Source organism: Scaptodrosophila lebanonensis, unplaced genomic scaffold (genome assembly GCF_003285725.1).
Source record: "Scaptodrosophila lebanonensis strain 11010-0011.00,11010-0021.00 unplaced genomic scaffold, SlebRS2 tig00000159-arrow-arrow-pilon, whole genome shotgun sequence".
NCBI lineage: Eukaryota > Metazoa > Arthropoda > Insecta > Diptera > Drosophilidae > Scaptodrosophila > Scaptodrosophila lebanonensis.
In genome coordinates this window covers 244,655-260,593 of record NW_022060596.1, presented here as the reverse complement: position 1 = coordinate 260,593, position 15,939 = coordinate 244,655, and the positions used below count along the sequence as shown (strand labels likewise).

Here is a 15,939-nt window from a genome sequence, read left to right as displayed (position 1 = left end):
AAACCTTGTAGTTTTTCAAAACACTAGAATTCGCACACAGTAGAGATGCCTACTGGGCCCAAATAAAAAATTACATTTTTCAAACTTCAAATTTTACTGAGTTAAGTCTTATTTTGTGAGTCAAACGAAAATTAAAGATGAAATATTTAAAAGACGCAATTCTTGTTTAAAATAAGTACCAAACTGTGTATTAATTAAACAAACTTGGCAAAAATTGTCTGGTAATAAACTGCCACTTAAATATACAATACCAGCGAAACAAGATGCAAGTACTTTTTCCAATGCTAGAAATGTATTTAAAAAAGTTACAAATAAATTTAATGAGCCTAATTCTTTATACATTTAATTGATTTTTCCGGAAATTCTCGCTGGCTAGTATTAATGCGAACAGCATATTTGTTTTTTATTTAACTTAGTACGTTAAAGAATTTAAGCACAATTAGTAAGTCAAATGTTGTCGTCGACAGTCAGCTGTTGCTGAGGGGACATGATGTCAATTTTTTTTTTGTTTAAATCAATTCATTTAGATGGTGGTGCTGATAAATTATAAATTATTATTAGATGTATTATGTAGGGAGAAAATTTCGTTTATAGAGAAGCAATTTCAATTTATTTGACTCTTAATTAAATCTACTGACAAAAGAATTGATATAAAAACCATAATAATAAAGCAAATTGAAAAGAATGTAAAACAGAGTTCAAATGATTTTGAATATCTTATTAAAGATTTTTATATTATTTCTAATTTATTTTTAATTTTTTAATTTTTCCTTTTTTTGTTGTGGCAACTGATTAGTGTTTTTTCTCAAACAAGCTTGTAAAATAGTATAAATAATATCTTGATTATTTGTTTGATTTTAAAAGATATTTATTTTGATATTATATGTTGTTTTAAGAATGAATAGTAGTATTGGTTACAGATTCCCTACACATACTGACTACATCGTTTAAGCAACTTTTGCCACACTTGCGTTTTATGTATGAACTCTATACAGTTCAAAAAGCAACTTAATTGTGGAAGGCTTGGTTGACTTGGCCATTGTCCAGTTTAGTTAAGTGCAGTTCGGACCAAATTCCATAGCATAGCTGTTTCATATAATATTCTTTCACTTTTCTTAGCCACTTGCTTTGTTGCTTGAAGCCCTGCTAAGCTGCAACCTTGGCAAATGAAAGCGAGGGCAAGACAATAGACAAACAGACTGGCGGGGAGGTGATGTGATGCTCGGTTGCAACAATTAAAATATGACACACATGCATGTTGAGAGAGAGAGAGAAGCTGGAGCACCATGTCCATGTCCATGTCTATGCCCATACCCATGTCCATGTCTATGTTGCACTGCTGCTGTGGCAGTTTTCAATTGTTTACGGTTATGAGGAGCGGCTTATGTTTTACGTGCTGCAGGGCCCTTATACTGCTATTGGGTCTGCAGTTGCTAACAAATTGTATTTCATAGATGCAGCAAGAGGATTTTGCAATTTAAATATCTACAAAGTGCATGCACCCACAAAAATATACAAGACGTACAAGTATGCTATACTTGTATATATGTACATATATGTTGGTAACCTCGTACAGGTGTGTGTAAATATGTATACTTGTACATAATGTATGTAGAAATACAGGGTGCGCCATCTTTTATGTCGGTATGTAAAGGGCACATTTTGCTGTGTCCAATAAAGGCGGCCACTTGATTGATGTTGTTTTCAAAAATTACTCTGAAGAAATTGCACAGAACCAAATTAAATAATAATATCTCATACTTGAAAATCGGTTGTTTATTTTCAAAGATATTCAATGTTTACATACCGACATAAAAGATGGCGCACCCTGTATATGTACATCTACAACATATGGATAGACAGAGCACGCATTTCTTCATGCTCCACCAGTCAGTTAGTCAGACAAACTGACAAACACAAACTGAGCGCAATCCATGCATAGAACTCTTTGATTTTTAGCAGTTTAATATGAAATGTTATGCAGCAATTGTCCAGTCTGTCCGAAAGAAGGCCCCACAGGCACTCCAACTTTGCTGCTATTTATCTTTTTATCAATCATTTACTTTCGCTCTCCGTCCATCTCTTCGTCCGTGCTAGCACTGACAGCATCATGTATAAATAGTTTTTGCATTTTCGACTAAGCATTCTCAATCTAATTGATCTCTTTATGCTGCACATTACGTTTGCTTCCGCTTCCGCTTTTGCCTTTGACAGCCACTACCTCTTCCATTCGTTACACTTCGGCTTGAATATGAAAGGCAATGAAATATATATTGCATACTTTCAGGCTGAAGCGTTTTTACAGCGCGACCACATGACGTATGCGTGATGTGCGCGCTTTAATGCAGTTGTAAAAAATACAAAAATAAAAGTATTTCCCTGGCCTCAACGACGCATGAATACCCTCTACACAATTTGCGACCGAACATTCTTAATCAAAACATGCAAATAAAAGAAAAAAGTATCCTTTGGAAGTTCTGCGAGAAAAAAACTAAATATTTAAATCGCGCGTGATGCATTTTATGACTTTGTTTCGCTTTTTTGAAATGCCATAATAACAATTTCGACATTACACATAGCCCTCGAGGTTTTCTAGGAACGCAACGTGTTAAGAGAAATCGTTTTAAATGAGACATGGACATACAACGTGTGGAGTTACCTTCCCAGATTTCGACAAATACACAAAAAAAAGTTTTGCTGTTTAAATTTTCGCTGTTTGTCAAAATAAACACAAAGTTACTCCATCAACAGAATAATCGTATTAAAAAGAAAAATGTTTTTTAAACGGAAAAAATGTAAAAGCAACTTAATACAAAATGTAAAAACCTTTTGGGCGCCTTGGTATATAACCTAATGAAAGAAAGAAAGTGTTTTTCAATTACTTAATGGCTTCTATATCACACAAAATATGTTTATTTTAGCTAATTCTCTGTACAACTGCAATGGTCTTGTCTAACATATGCAAATCGTTCTTGAAGTTTTTATATAACTAAGCGATTTATATGTTCAGTTTCTTCAGAGTTGCTGCCATCTGATTTTGAATTGCGCCCTCTTTATGAAGAATAATTGCAAATAATAATTCTTTATACATGCCTTTTTCTTCAAGCACAATCTAATATTTCTTCCCAATTACATCGATGAGTATGTTTTAGTTGTATCCGAAATCCGAAATGAAACTGCAAATAATATCCGAATCCATGGCTTATACGAGGTTTTCAGCGTGTTAAAGGGGGGAAGGAAACAAATGTATAATCTTGCTAGACAGAGTTCGTGTTAAAGAAGTTCGTGTTAAAGGAGAACAAGGTGTAGAACTCCTTTTATCAGTCACTGCTATTTATATAAGAAACCAGATCCAAAGTATTTAATGCGGGACAAGCAATGTGAATGACGCCTTCTTGGAACAACTGACATGGCACTGATTGGAATAAATAAACACATAAAAAACTCAATAGATGGGATGTTGTCATATCTATGTTATAAGTTCTCGTATGCCTCTTGTGAAGGGTATAAAAAGAGGAAAGAAAAAACACATCGGCACACTTGCAGCGTCTGCTGTGGCAATGAAAAGTTAAGTGGCATGTGGTTGATGCTTCAACATAGACTGAATGACTAGAGAACGTGGAAAAGGAAAACGACGTACTGTGCGGATATTTGGGTCTAGAGTCTAATTGAGGCATACACACAAGGACACACACACACACACACATATGTATATGCTCACGCACATTCTGCCGCTAAGAGCACAATTACAGGCAACAAGGTATAAATAGCGATCGCGTTGGCAATTAAAACTCAACGGAAGCATTGAAAAGGGCAAATTTAAGCTCAATTTGAATTTGTGAGTGCCTTGGCGCTTGGCTTAGGTAGGCATTTGGTGGGTAGATGAAAAGAAGTATGGTACGCTTCTGCGAGCACATCCACAAGTGGTGCTAAGTACTTACAATTATAATGCTTGCCAGCTGCTGTGGCTCGAGAATGCTAGAGCGAAGTCAGTTGCAAGTTTATTCAGATTCTTGAATAATGTACTTCAAACTGTTAGAGTCCTACAGTTGCTTTTATACTATCTGCTGCTAGTAGTAAGGACTTTCCTGAGTTCACTAATCTTTCAAGTAATTAATAATGTTGACAAAAAGAAACTTATTCTTATTAATAATAATATTTACGACGCAGCTATTAATCTTATTAAAAGTTAAACTTGACAAGAAATATGACTTTACCTCCAGATTATTATTCGATGAATTTCTTTGATATTAATGTAATTAAAGCCAATGGTTTTCCACATCAAAAGAATCATTACACAATCCTGTAAGAAGTAATTAATGAAAATAATATTAATATATATAATGCTTTATTTTGAATTATTTTTAAACTTTTTACTATCTGTACATCTGCACATCAATAGTATTTTGGCAATTTTCTTTATTTATTATTTTTCTGTACATTAATAATTTTGTAGCTGGCCCATTTATGCTAGGCAATGAATTTTTGTTAAAATATATTCCATTTTCACATTGAAATTCAGTTTCAGAAAAGCTCTTTAGAAGCTAGGATGCACAAATACTGCGCTAGGTGCCAGGAGTGTTTTTCCCATTTGGAAATTCTTGGAATTTTGGTAACTACATCTCGTTAGTGATTATGTGTCCGTATGCCAGGTTTCATTATGATTGGCCAATTATTAAGAAAGTTAAGGCCGTACATATAATCTCTGCCCAAACTCTGTCCGCAGTTGTTGCTGTGGCTGCTGCTTTGGTTCAAGTCTACTTAGCACGCAAGCCAGATGTAAGCTGAAGCAATTGTTAGCGACTGCTGCATTCTAATCGGTTGTGTTTTGCGTTGTTCTAATCGTACTTATGAATCCACATACATTGGAATGAACAACAATTTCCTGAGTAGGTGTGTTTGCCAAGGGAAACAAATTTATATGTTCCTTGAAAATACTTGAAAATCCTTCAATGCCAAATTAGAGGTTTCGTTGTGTTCATAACACAAACTATTCCAAATTAATTAGTAAAATTTCCAAAAACTGCTTGAGTTTTCCAAAACTTACACCATTAAAGGACGCTTGTGACGAAAATGCAACATCCTTTCCGTAATTACGACAAACTGTTCTATACGTTTATTTGCTTTTTATTATTGAAGCTAAGTACAATCAACAAATTTGTCATACAGATTTTGTAAAGTCATAATTTGTTCTATTTAATGCGCTTCTTCTATACTATTTGTATAACTCAAGTAGTTCTTGATATTTTACTCTAATTTTTTTGTAGTACCTCCCCATATATGTTTGTCTCCAAACCGATAAGTTGTAGTTTCTATGTTCGGTGAGTGGAAAATTAAAAATGTATATTACATTTATTAATTCTTTTATAGGCTGTAAGTTTTCTTATTTACAAGTATTTTTTGTTTTAATTTTAAGCTGAACTTCTTTGTATAGGTTTTCTTGTAGTCAAATGAATACTTAATGAGATTGATATTATTTCTTCCGATTGTTCTTCGCTGACCTTATTCACAAATTCTTAAAATATGTTAGGGGGGAATCCGAAGCGAAACTTGCACCCATAATAGTATTACAATTCCTTTATGTTTAAATTTACAAAATGTGCTTGAGCTATTCTTCTCCTACTGACTACTACTGCTGGACAGTATGGTTTTAACAACATATTTTGCTCAGTGCACCTGCGAGGGAGCAGTACTTTTCAATTCCAATCAGCAGCGGAAGAGTCAATTGGTCGGTCAGTCAGTGAGCCAGCCAGTTGGTTGGGCTAGGTCGGTCAGTTTGTCAATCAGTGCCAAAAAGTGCTAAGCCATTTGCCCGTTCATTTACTTATTTGTGCAACGACTTGCAACAAAGCTGAGGTTCAGTAGCAGTTGCAGTAGCAGTTGCAGTAGCAGTAGCATGCTGATGAATTTGCCCAATTTGCGCTCAAAAGTATGCAGCACATTTGCACAGACTGTTTGCAGTTGTGTCTTTTGTGTCATTAGTGTGTACATACGTGTGTATATACTTGTACATTTGTGTGTGTGGGTTTGTGGGTGTGTGGGTGAGCCACGTTCTAAGGTCGCACCTAAAAGGTCAATTTTCTAGTCCGATATCAACGCAAAAGTGCAGACGAAGCAAACAAAAAAAGGAGAAGAGAGCACACGAACGGAAATTTATGAAGGCCAGAATGGGACAACGTGGATGACAACAATGCGCCATTATTTTTGCGTTCGATCAAACAAAAGTCGAAGATTTATGCATCTGGGTGTTTCGTGTGCTGTTTGTGTGGTTCATGGCTTAAAAGTGAGCTACACATGTTGAACGGCCATGTCCAGAGCACGGGGGCGGACAGACAGTCCAGCAAGAGAGGCAGGCACATTCATGCATTCATTCATTTGAAGCTGCTGTCATCGTCACCCTCGTTCTCCTCGTTCTCATCGTTCTCATCGTTTTCGTCCCTTTTGTCTCCGTCCTCCTCGACGTAGTTGTCGTTGCGGCAATGAATGAATGAATTAATGCACATGTGTTTGTACGCTTTGCTGTTGTGAATTTGCTTGTTTTTCGCACAGCATTGACCAACAGGACCAGGACCATGACCAGGACTAGGACCAAGGGCAAGGGATAGTGTTAGAGAGCGGATGAAAGTATGCATGCAAAGAAACGAAAAAATACCGAAAACAAAAGTCAAGACAACACATGCTACGTCCACCCACCCACACACACATTTGTGCGATAATTATCGATGTCCTGCTGTCAAATACATGAGCAAATAAGGCATGTTAAACGGCATATGCATCAGCGACTTTGTGTTGTTGTGTATTTGTGTATGCTTGCTTGCTGCAAAGGCAAAGTCAAAACAGGACGTTTTCTCCCCTTTGGGCGCCATTGTTGTGCAATTGTTCTTGTTTTATTGGGAACTACAAGTACATATGTTATGGTCGACTTTGTCGAACTACATAAGTATGTCTAGAGTACATATAATGTTACTTCTCTTAAAATCATTAAGAATGGCTTTTGAAAATATAGTTTACTGCTACAACGACACCTTAAGGGTTTCCCTTTTCGAAGTGACCATAACATACGTGTCCTTTTAGCTCATAAACAGTGGTAATATGTACTATTAATCCTCCTTTCAATTGAAATTATAATTTACATAATCTTTAAAATAAACATGCTAAATACCAATGCATTGTTAAATCAGAAAATGTAAAATTTAAATACAGTCCACATACAAATAAGAGACAAAATTATATATCAAATGGTAATTAAAGTGAACTGCAGAAAGAGAAGCAACATACATGTTGAAGATAGAAAATAAGTCTAGATCTTAAGTAACAATAAAATTGGAAGTGTGTATGTACAAGTATATTCCCTAGAGACTCCAAAACCGCTGAACCGAATTTGATAAAATTCAGTGGAAATATACAAAATAGTCCAATGGGTGCACCTGTAGAGGGTAATGCCAATTCGTCAACGCGATCAACCTTAGTTTTCTTTCATATTTCTGCTCATTTTCCTTTGTTTGACAGTCACTATTTACTCCCGTTGTTAGTGTTCCACTCGTAAATAAATAAAATTATAAAATCGAATCCACCAAAAAAACATCTATTAGTAAAAAAAAAACAAAATCCAAAAAGAGGAGCGAAAAAAGAGTAGCTGGAAATGACGGTGAACGCTAATCACGTTTTAAAGAGGCATCCACATCTAGAGCCATAAAAACGAAGGACGGGAGTCGCGGCTTCGACACTCCGATCCAAGAAACACAAACAGGAGGCGATGAATATCTTTTGTTTAGACGAAGAAAGATGAACGACGGTGGGTACTCAACTATAATCAATGATCTAATCGAAGCCATAAAAGGAGGTTTTGGGAAAGATGTGACGTCGGAATGCTTAAAAAGCAGTACAATTCGGTGGCGCAGCAAGGCCTTTAATTATATTAGTGGATTAGGCAAACTGTGATCTCCTCTTGGCTGAAGGACTACATCAACAACGTTGTTATCCACAGCAAGCAAAAACAGTGACGTGGTGCTGAGCGACCGCAGATTTAGTCCTGCCGCAACAACTAAAGAGCCCCAAGATAAGGACAACTGTCATGGGAAAATGTGCATCGAGCGTCAGCTCTATCCTTGGAGATACTGAGGTAAGCCTCAAGAACATGACTTGGCGTAAAAGGATAAACCACGCAAATAGCAATTAAAGTATCAATAGTTTTTAGCTCACCTCGCATGTACTTGTACAAGCTTTTGGGCACATTTTCGAGTGTGTACGAGTATATACCATAAGTATAGTAGTACATGTAGGCAGACATGCATGCGGGACCAGATACGAGTGCAGTAGTATATTTTTGCATGTTCATACATATTAGCACATGCTAGTGTGCGAGTGTGCGAGTGTGTGTAACAAGAGCTGTTGGCATGGAATTTGCACAAATGCATCAGCATAATTTGCATGGTTATCGCATATGTGATGAGCCTGTGGAAGGATGTGGTGGGGAAGTATGCACAAAAATCAGTTGCAGTCTCGCACACTGGCACAATAGATCAATGCCAACAGCAGTGACATTTGGTATTTACCTTTTCATATTACTAATATTATTAAAAGCAGAAGAGCGAGCGAGCAAAGCGAGCGAGCGAGTGAGTGAGTGGGTGAGCAACAACATATTATTATTATGCATGTGTGCGTGGAAAATGAGCTGCCAGCTTACCTAGCTTTATACTATACATACATGTACATATACATACATATGTATATATAGTGTATTATGTGCTCATGTGTGTGACCCGACTGACATTCATGATGCACTATAGCATTGGCAAATGAAGTTCTTGCGGTTGCAAAATGAAGTCCAGAGTTCTATGCTATTTTGCCTTTGACAGCACAAGCAGTGGTATATTGTTGTTTTTGTTTCTGTTGTTGTTGTTGTTGTTGTTGTTGCTGCTGCTGCTGCTGCTGCTGTTACAAGCATTCACGTTGGCATTCAATGGGGTGTGCTTCGTCGGTAATGCTTATACATACAACTATATACAAATATGTATATATCTTTATATAAAATCAAGGAAATATTCCAAACAAAAACAGCAGTAAATGAACTCAAGGAATGCACCATTGAGCAATGGGTGTCGTTCGTGTGTGTGAGTGTGTGAGAGGGCGGGGCTGGGTTGGGTACACATCTGCACCCTGACTGCTATTACATTGACTTTCCTGGATGCATACGGTACATGTAACTGTCATTGTTGTTGTGCAGCGAAAGTCGTTCATGAAGGTGCTCTTTACGATATGCTATACTTGTATAATTATGACATAAACGACTGCAGATATTAAGCATACGCAGCGTTGTCCCGCAAAAGTTATCACTAACTTTATTGCTATTACTGTCATTATCGTGGTCGGTGGCAGTGCTTTTACCGTTCTTGCCTAAGGCAATGCAATTTTGTTGCCAATTTTCACTTAATTTGTCGCGCCAATCAAGTACAAATCGCACCCATTGGCAAAACTTCCTTGCCCGGTAAGGCTGCCTTATGCACATACCGACACACACACACACACACACATTATCTTTTACCTAATATATACAGCAATATATACTATATATTTGTATAAAGTAGGCGTCGCTTCGCTTCTGACACGTTCGCCTGTTGATTTTAATCAGCGAGCGGGTTTTTCTGCATTTTTATAAACATTTATTTTTAGGACGCGGTTGGAAGGTCTAAAATCAAAATGGGTCCCGCAGGCTATAGACAGCAGACAGTAGACTATACTGTCAACATACTTGCCACATTTTGTTGTAGTTGTTGCTGCTCGTATCATGTTCAAATATGGATGCGCGTGTCATCTAAACAGCATCGATGCCATTTACCTCAATTTCCAATTATATTCAATTATGCTCTTTTTTGATTTTGAATGACAGATTGCTGCAAGAACGGATTATACATATAAGCTTACCAAATCAATGGCATTAATATGGATGTATGCAATGTACCTACGGCATTGGGTGAATCAGACTTGGATGAAAGTTGACAAAACGGAATTGTAGACTGATGGGAATTTGGAAATTATTATCCAAATATCGATCGGGCATCTTTGTTTCGTGTGGCCTTTGTATGCATTAGACCCTTTGCTGCAGACATATGTTTTTGCTTCAAACTTAGGAGCAGCTATGAACATATCCCTCAGGGCAGAACTCTTAACTGTGAGCTCATTAGCCAGACTTTTGTGCCTTGATTAAATGTGCTTCTTGCCGTCCATTTATTTATTAAAGAAATTAAATATGTTTTGGACTGTCTTCGTAGCTTGTGAGTTTATTAGCCAGGATTTTGTGCATTAATTAAATGTGCTCTCATAACTCTCAGTATAGTAGTTTTGTGTCCGCTCTGAGGTAGTCCGATTCCCGAAACTATTTAACTCAGACCTCTTATCACAAGTCCATTTATTTATTAAAGAAATTAAATATGTTTAGGACTGTCTTCGAAGCCAGTGTTTTTCTTGTGTACGAGTAATTACTATCATAAATAAAACTGTAGAAGAATTATTTACAATTACTAGAAAAGAAGTAAAACCTAGGGTGTAAAACGTTTTCAATAAATTCAGAAATAGTTTAGAATTAAGCTTTAAATGTCATTTGTAAGGTGAAAATTTTAATGAATATAATAGACAGATTCGGAAAAAAAACATCCAATAAATCCAAACTTTTTGAGGCTTATCCCTAGTTGCATATGTGCGAAAATTGTTTGTCTGTTGAAAAGAGATCGATTTGGTAGAACTATAAATCGAAGTAAGTATTTCTGCTTATAAGTATTATTACAAGTTCCAACTATGCAGAAAACGTCTGCTCATTAACAACTTACTATGACAGATCCATGCCTTATTGTGGTTTATACTTGTATGTGTGCAAGAAGTGCATTAGAATATTGCTTAGGCGTTAAGCTTTAAAATCGTAGGAAGCTTCAGGCGCAATTTGTTATTCAAATGGCGCACCGTGTTGTGTGTAAATGTCACTGTGTCGGAGTGTGTGTGTGTGTGTTTGTATGTCTGTGTCTGCGTAAACTGGCAAAAGTCGCACCCAGAGCCTATTTAATTCATGCCAATCCTCAAGTAAACATATTATCCCATAGCTTTTACAAATACGACGCGTCGACCCGTACCAATAAAAGCCCTAAGGCCAGACCCAAACAGAAAAAAACGAACCTCCCAGATGTAAAGACGTCTACCAAGTTGTCTGAAATGAGAGAAAGAAACAAATTTTTTGAAAAGGAAAATAAAAAGAGTTGTGATAATTATGCGTCTTAGACGAAACCATTAAAATAATGCTCGGTTTTGTAGCTACTGTTGTTGTTGTTGTTGTTGTTGTTGTCTATGATGAAGTTGCAACTCAATTTGTTGCTGTGCCAGAATGTGGCAAATGGTAAATGACATTATTTTTGTTTGACAAGTCAAAGCAGCGGCAATGGCGGCTGCGTTGGCTGCGGTTTCGACTTCGGCGGCCACGGCCGCGTCACCTGGCACAAGAGCACTTCAAAGTTGGTAAAGCATGCTTCAAGGAGCGACCGAGTGCGTGTGTGAGTGCGAGTGTGTGTTTATGCGGCCACCAGCCAGTCAGCCAGACAGGCAGTCAGCCAGAGTGCCAGACAGGCAGACAGCCACATCCCTGCTCAGTTAGAGAGTCAGCGAGACAGTCAGGCAGTCAGTCACTTACTAACTCACTCACTCACTCACTCACTCATTCAGTCACACGCTCAGCCAGCGGCTTGGGTTTGGTTGCCCAGTCCGCTGTTTGGTCCCCACTTGTTTGGCTTTTATGCCCAACCGCTAACGAGTTCACCATCACCGTTGCCGTCGCAGTCGCCGTCGCCGTCGCAGTCATTGCGCCGAGCTGCCGCTTCAAGTAATGCCAAGCGACAAAAACTTTAAATGGTTTTAGACAGTTTGTTTAAGCCAACAGCCCTAAAAACCCCCAACAGTTGGCCTGGCGTCTTACCCCAGGCTCGCTGCTACTACTTTTTTCCCATTCTCTTATCCCGGCTCTAGTGCATTTGCATAAATTCAACACTGCGAGCATGTGCTCTCTTAAAACGCCACCAGCTCTCTCTTAAATGTTTTTCAACACAGCAGCGAGTCGCGGCGCAAACTCAACACACGCCGCCCAAAATCCACCCATTTCTGACCCGTCCACCGTACCTGGCGCGTGTCTCGTTCTTTTGTCGCCCTTCTCCTGCTCCTTCTGCTTCCACTCTCCCTGCCACCAATGCCCATTAGTGTCTGCCATTTGGTTGTTGTTGTTGCATTTTTGCTGTTTTTGTTTTTTTGGGTCGTTTTCTGTGTCGTAGGCACCTTTTGAAAATGCAGGTCGGCCCAAAAATGCAAGTGCAAGACGAGAGCTGGAGCTCGAGCCAATTCCCCATCGGATCGGCCCGTTCGCCAAATGAACTTCAAGCGGCACGTAAATGTAAAAAACGCACCGCCAGCCGGACGAGCCTCATTGAAAATAAAGGAAGGCCTTTTTTTTGAACGCTGCCCCTTGTGGGACTGTCGGGTAATAGAGAGAAGAAGAAGAAGAAGAAGCGTAAATGGAAGAAGTTACATTGTTAGCACGGCCACATGCGGCATAAATGTTAATTATAGTGCAGATCAAATACGATTACACCTAATACGGTTTTTACACGGTAGATTGGTTCCAGAAAACCCCGTGTAAAAAAAACATAGATCAGGAGGCTGCTCAGGACCCATCCTCTGGACCTCCCCAGGGACTAGCCGGATACTAAAAACTCATGAGAAATGAAATAATTAATCTTTAAGTTTATTTAACAAATTTAAAGATTGTCCACGTTGGACAGTTTTAAATGAAAACACTCTGCTGATACAACAAAATATGCAAAAATAGGTGACTGGTTCCTTTTCTCCAAAACCTATTAAAATCAGTGAAAAACAATGAAATATGGAATGGAATAAAGTTGTGTAACCATAAATCCCATAATCCAATTTTTAATTGCCAAACCGTGTTTAATCAAAACCGTGTAAAAACAAAATTAGGTGTACTTCCGCAAAAGATCAATGTCCGCAAATTTGAACCAAGAAAATCAAAGATAACAGCAATACTAATATTAAAAAATATTTTCCCGCTTCAAACTATGTTTTTGGATAATGAACAGATCGCACATCTGACAAATGATCAATTATAATGACAAATGGAAAATGGGCGACAAATATGCATGTATGTGTTACCGGACCTCTACATATATACTTAGTATATAACATCTGGACCTTATTAAAATGAACTAGATTCGATATTACTATAATTCGACATTACTGTCGCTATTGATTCGACGCTGCTATTGTTCTTATCCTTCGACGTCTCCTCTGATGCATCGGTCGCTACGCAGCGCATCGCTGGAGGCGATCATAATTGGTCGCTGGCGTCGAAATATGATCCTCGTAGCCACTGCGCTGACAGGTACTGCCGCCATTGTGGTGCAACGAGTGTCATGTTGCATTGCCGGCTTGCGAAACGGTGTAAGCTCAGAACATTTCAATGGCGAGCGGCCTCGAGTCTTGACGACCCTGCACCTTCATCTAAACATTTAGGTTTCGATTACAGTTATTTCGTTATTAATTAAAACGATTTGAAGCAAATTAATGACAATAATGACAGAAAGCATCGATAATTACTTAATTCCACACACGGCTCTCCCAGATTCGGCCCATCACGATGAATCAACTTATTCAGTTTCCGAAACTTTTTTAAAAGTTCTGAAAACCTATGAAAATGTTGTTTTAATCGCCCATGTTCGACCGGGACGCATCCTACTTTTATCGATTTATTTTTAAGTCTTGATTGAGGAAAGTTTCCAATTAATGTTCAAAACTTACGTGGTGAACATTTAAGGCGAGTTAGGAGTAATATTAAGGCAAGGCAAGAGCTGTGATGCGAATAATTCCACGAAGCCGTCCATTCCGGTTAACTGATTGTAAAGGTATTGGTTTTTATAATTACACTCACCCAGTAATTAAGAATATAATTACATTAGCTTTTTATAAGAGAAATCCTGTTTTGTTGGGCCTAATTCTGCTAAATTGATTCCAAAACAAAACGTGTATAAAAAACCATGTAAAAAAGACATTGATCGAATGTAAAAGTAGGTGTTTGGTTGCTTATCTCCAAAACCTATTAAAAGGAAGAGACATCGATGGATAACAATATCGATGATTTCCCTTCGACGTACATCCCTACCTGGGGCTACTTGTACATTTCCAATATTTATCGATTAGTCTCCGAAGCTTTGTGTACTTTAGTCAGAATTTTCCAAATTACATAAATCTATAGGAAAGTAGGCTGTGCTTGTGCTTGTCAGGAACAGGAGACATATCGCCTTCACTTCACAAAAAGTATAAAATAACGAAAATTTACAAACCTATGGGTATTTAGACAATTTTTAGCAACATCATTTGCTTGTCTATCTTGCAGATCTCTCAGAAAATGGACTTTCAACTTTACCTTCTGGTCATACCAACTGTTGGCACATTGATTTACGGGATTGTAAACTGGATTACCCATTCCCGGAAGCGCAATGAGTACTCGTATGTCGCAAATAACATTTTAATGGAAGATTATTTCGGGTCCATGGTGCTGCGCAGCCAAGAGAGGGCTAAGCAAGAAGCCAATGCAGAAGACCCATCTTTGTTTACACAGGAGGCATTGTTGTCTGCTATTCGACTGCAGCTGGTGCAACCAGACATTGATTTAGCCGAAAACATATAGTTTATTTTGATAAATACAATTATTTATTTTATATGAAAAATAATGGTTAATATTTTGCCGGAATTAAAAATGTATCTTTAGCATTTGAAAAGACTAAACCAAATGAATCGAATTTTATATATTCAGACTCTGCTCTTAGATGGGGACAAACGATGAGGGAGAGGGCTGGCGAGAAGGCAGTTGCTTCGGGTGCTCCATCACTACTATACAAATAGCTGTGGATATTGCACCACAAAACTGTGAGGGGAAAACCATTCAATCCTTCACAGAGGATCACAATAAATAACTGTCGCAATTAAAAAATGCATCTTATGTATTCAGACTCCACTCTTAGATGTGGACAAACGAATGAGGAAGAGGGCTGGTGGCAAGGCAGTCGCTTCGAATAGCTGTGGATATTGAAAAGATCCGTTCTTGCACCGCAAAACTGTGAGGGAGAACCAATCAATCCTTCAAAGGATCGCAATCGCATAATCTGATAATATTCAGACTCCACTCTTAGATGTTGACAAACGAATGAGGAAGAGGGCTGGTGGCAAGGCAGTCGCTTCGAATAGCTGTGGATATTTGGAAAGATCCGTTCTTGCACCGCAAAACTGTGAGGGAGAACCAATCAATCCTTCAAAGGATCGCAATCGCATAATCTGATAATATTCAGACTCCACTCTTAGATGTGGACAAACGAATGAGGAAGAGGGCTGGTGGCAAGGCAGTCGCTTCGAATAGCTGTGGATATTGGAAAGATCCGTTCTTGCACCGCAAAACTGTGAGGGAAAACCAATCAATCCTTCACAAAGGATCGTTTTCCCGGTCGCACCTAATTTAACATAATCTGATAATAGATAATAAGTATGTAGTTGCAAGCAAAATGGGGGGAGACGAGAATAGCCCGGCACAGGCATCAAGTGAGTGCCAGGCGCGATAATATAAAACTTCATTTGAGGCAACATGGCGTATGCGCAATATTAATAACAGTATCATCAGCATACATAGAACATTGGCCATGGCACGTGCGAACGAGCTTAGCCATTTTATTTTATGCAGCTGCTAATGGCACAATTTGGAGACAGACACATACCCACACGCATGCTATTAAATACGCATATAATTCGCACACACACATGCACGCAAAACAATTAACTGTTAACATACACTCACACACACACACACACACACACACGTGATGATGTTTCACTTTTACGCTA

General features: G+C 38.2%; 1 long non-coding RNA gene across 2 annotated transcripts; it reads left to right on the top strand.

Annotated features, from left to right (window-relative positions):
* Positions 1–10,694: 10,694 nt before the first annotated feature.
* Positions 10,695–14,837, top strand: LOC115629621. 2 transcript variants are annotated; one of them, XR_003995936.1, is made up of 2 exons: positions 10,695–10,753; positions 14,441–14,837. It is a non-coding gene; the product is annotated as an uncharacterized LOC115629621 (long non-coding RNA). The 2 variants fall into 2 exon arrangements; XR_003995937.1 differs by lacking the exon at positions 10,695–10,753 and adding an exon at positions 14,268–14,361.
* Positions 14,838–15,939: the final 1,102 nt, after the last annotated feature.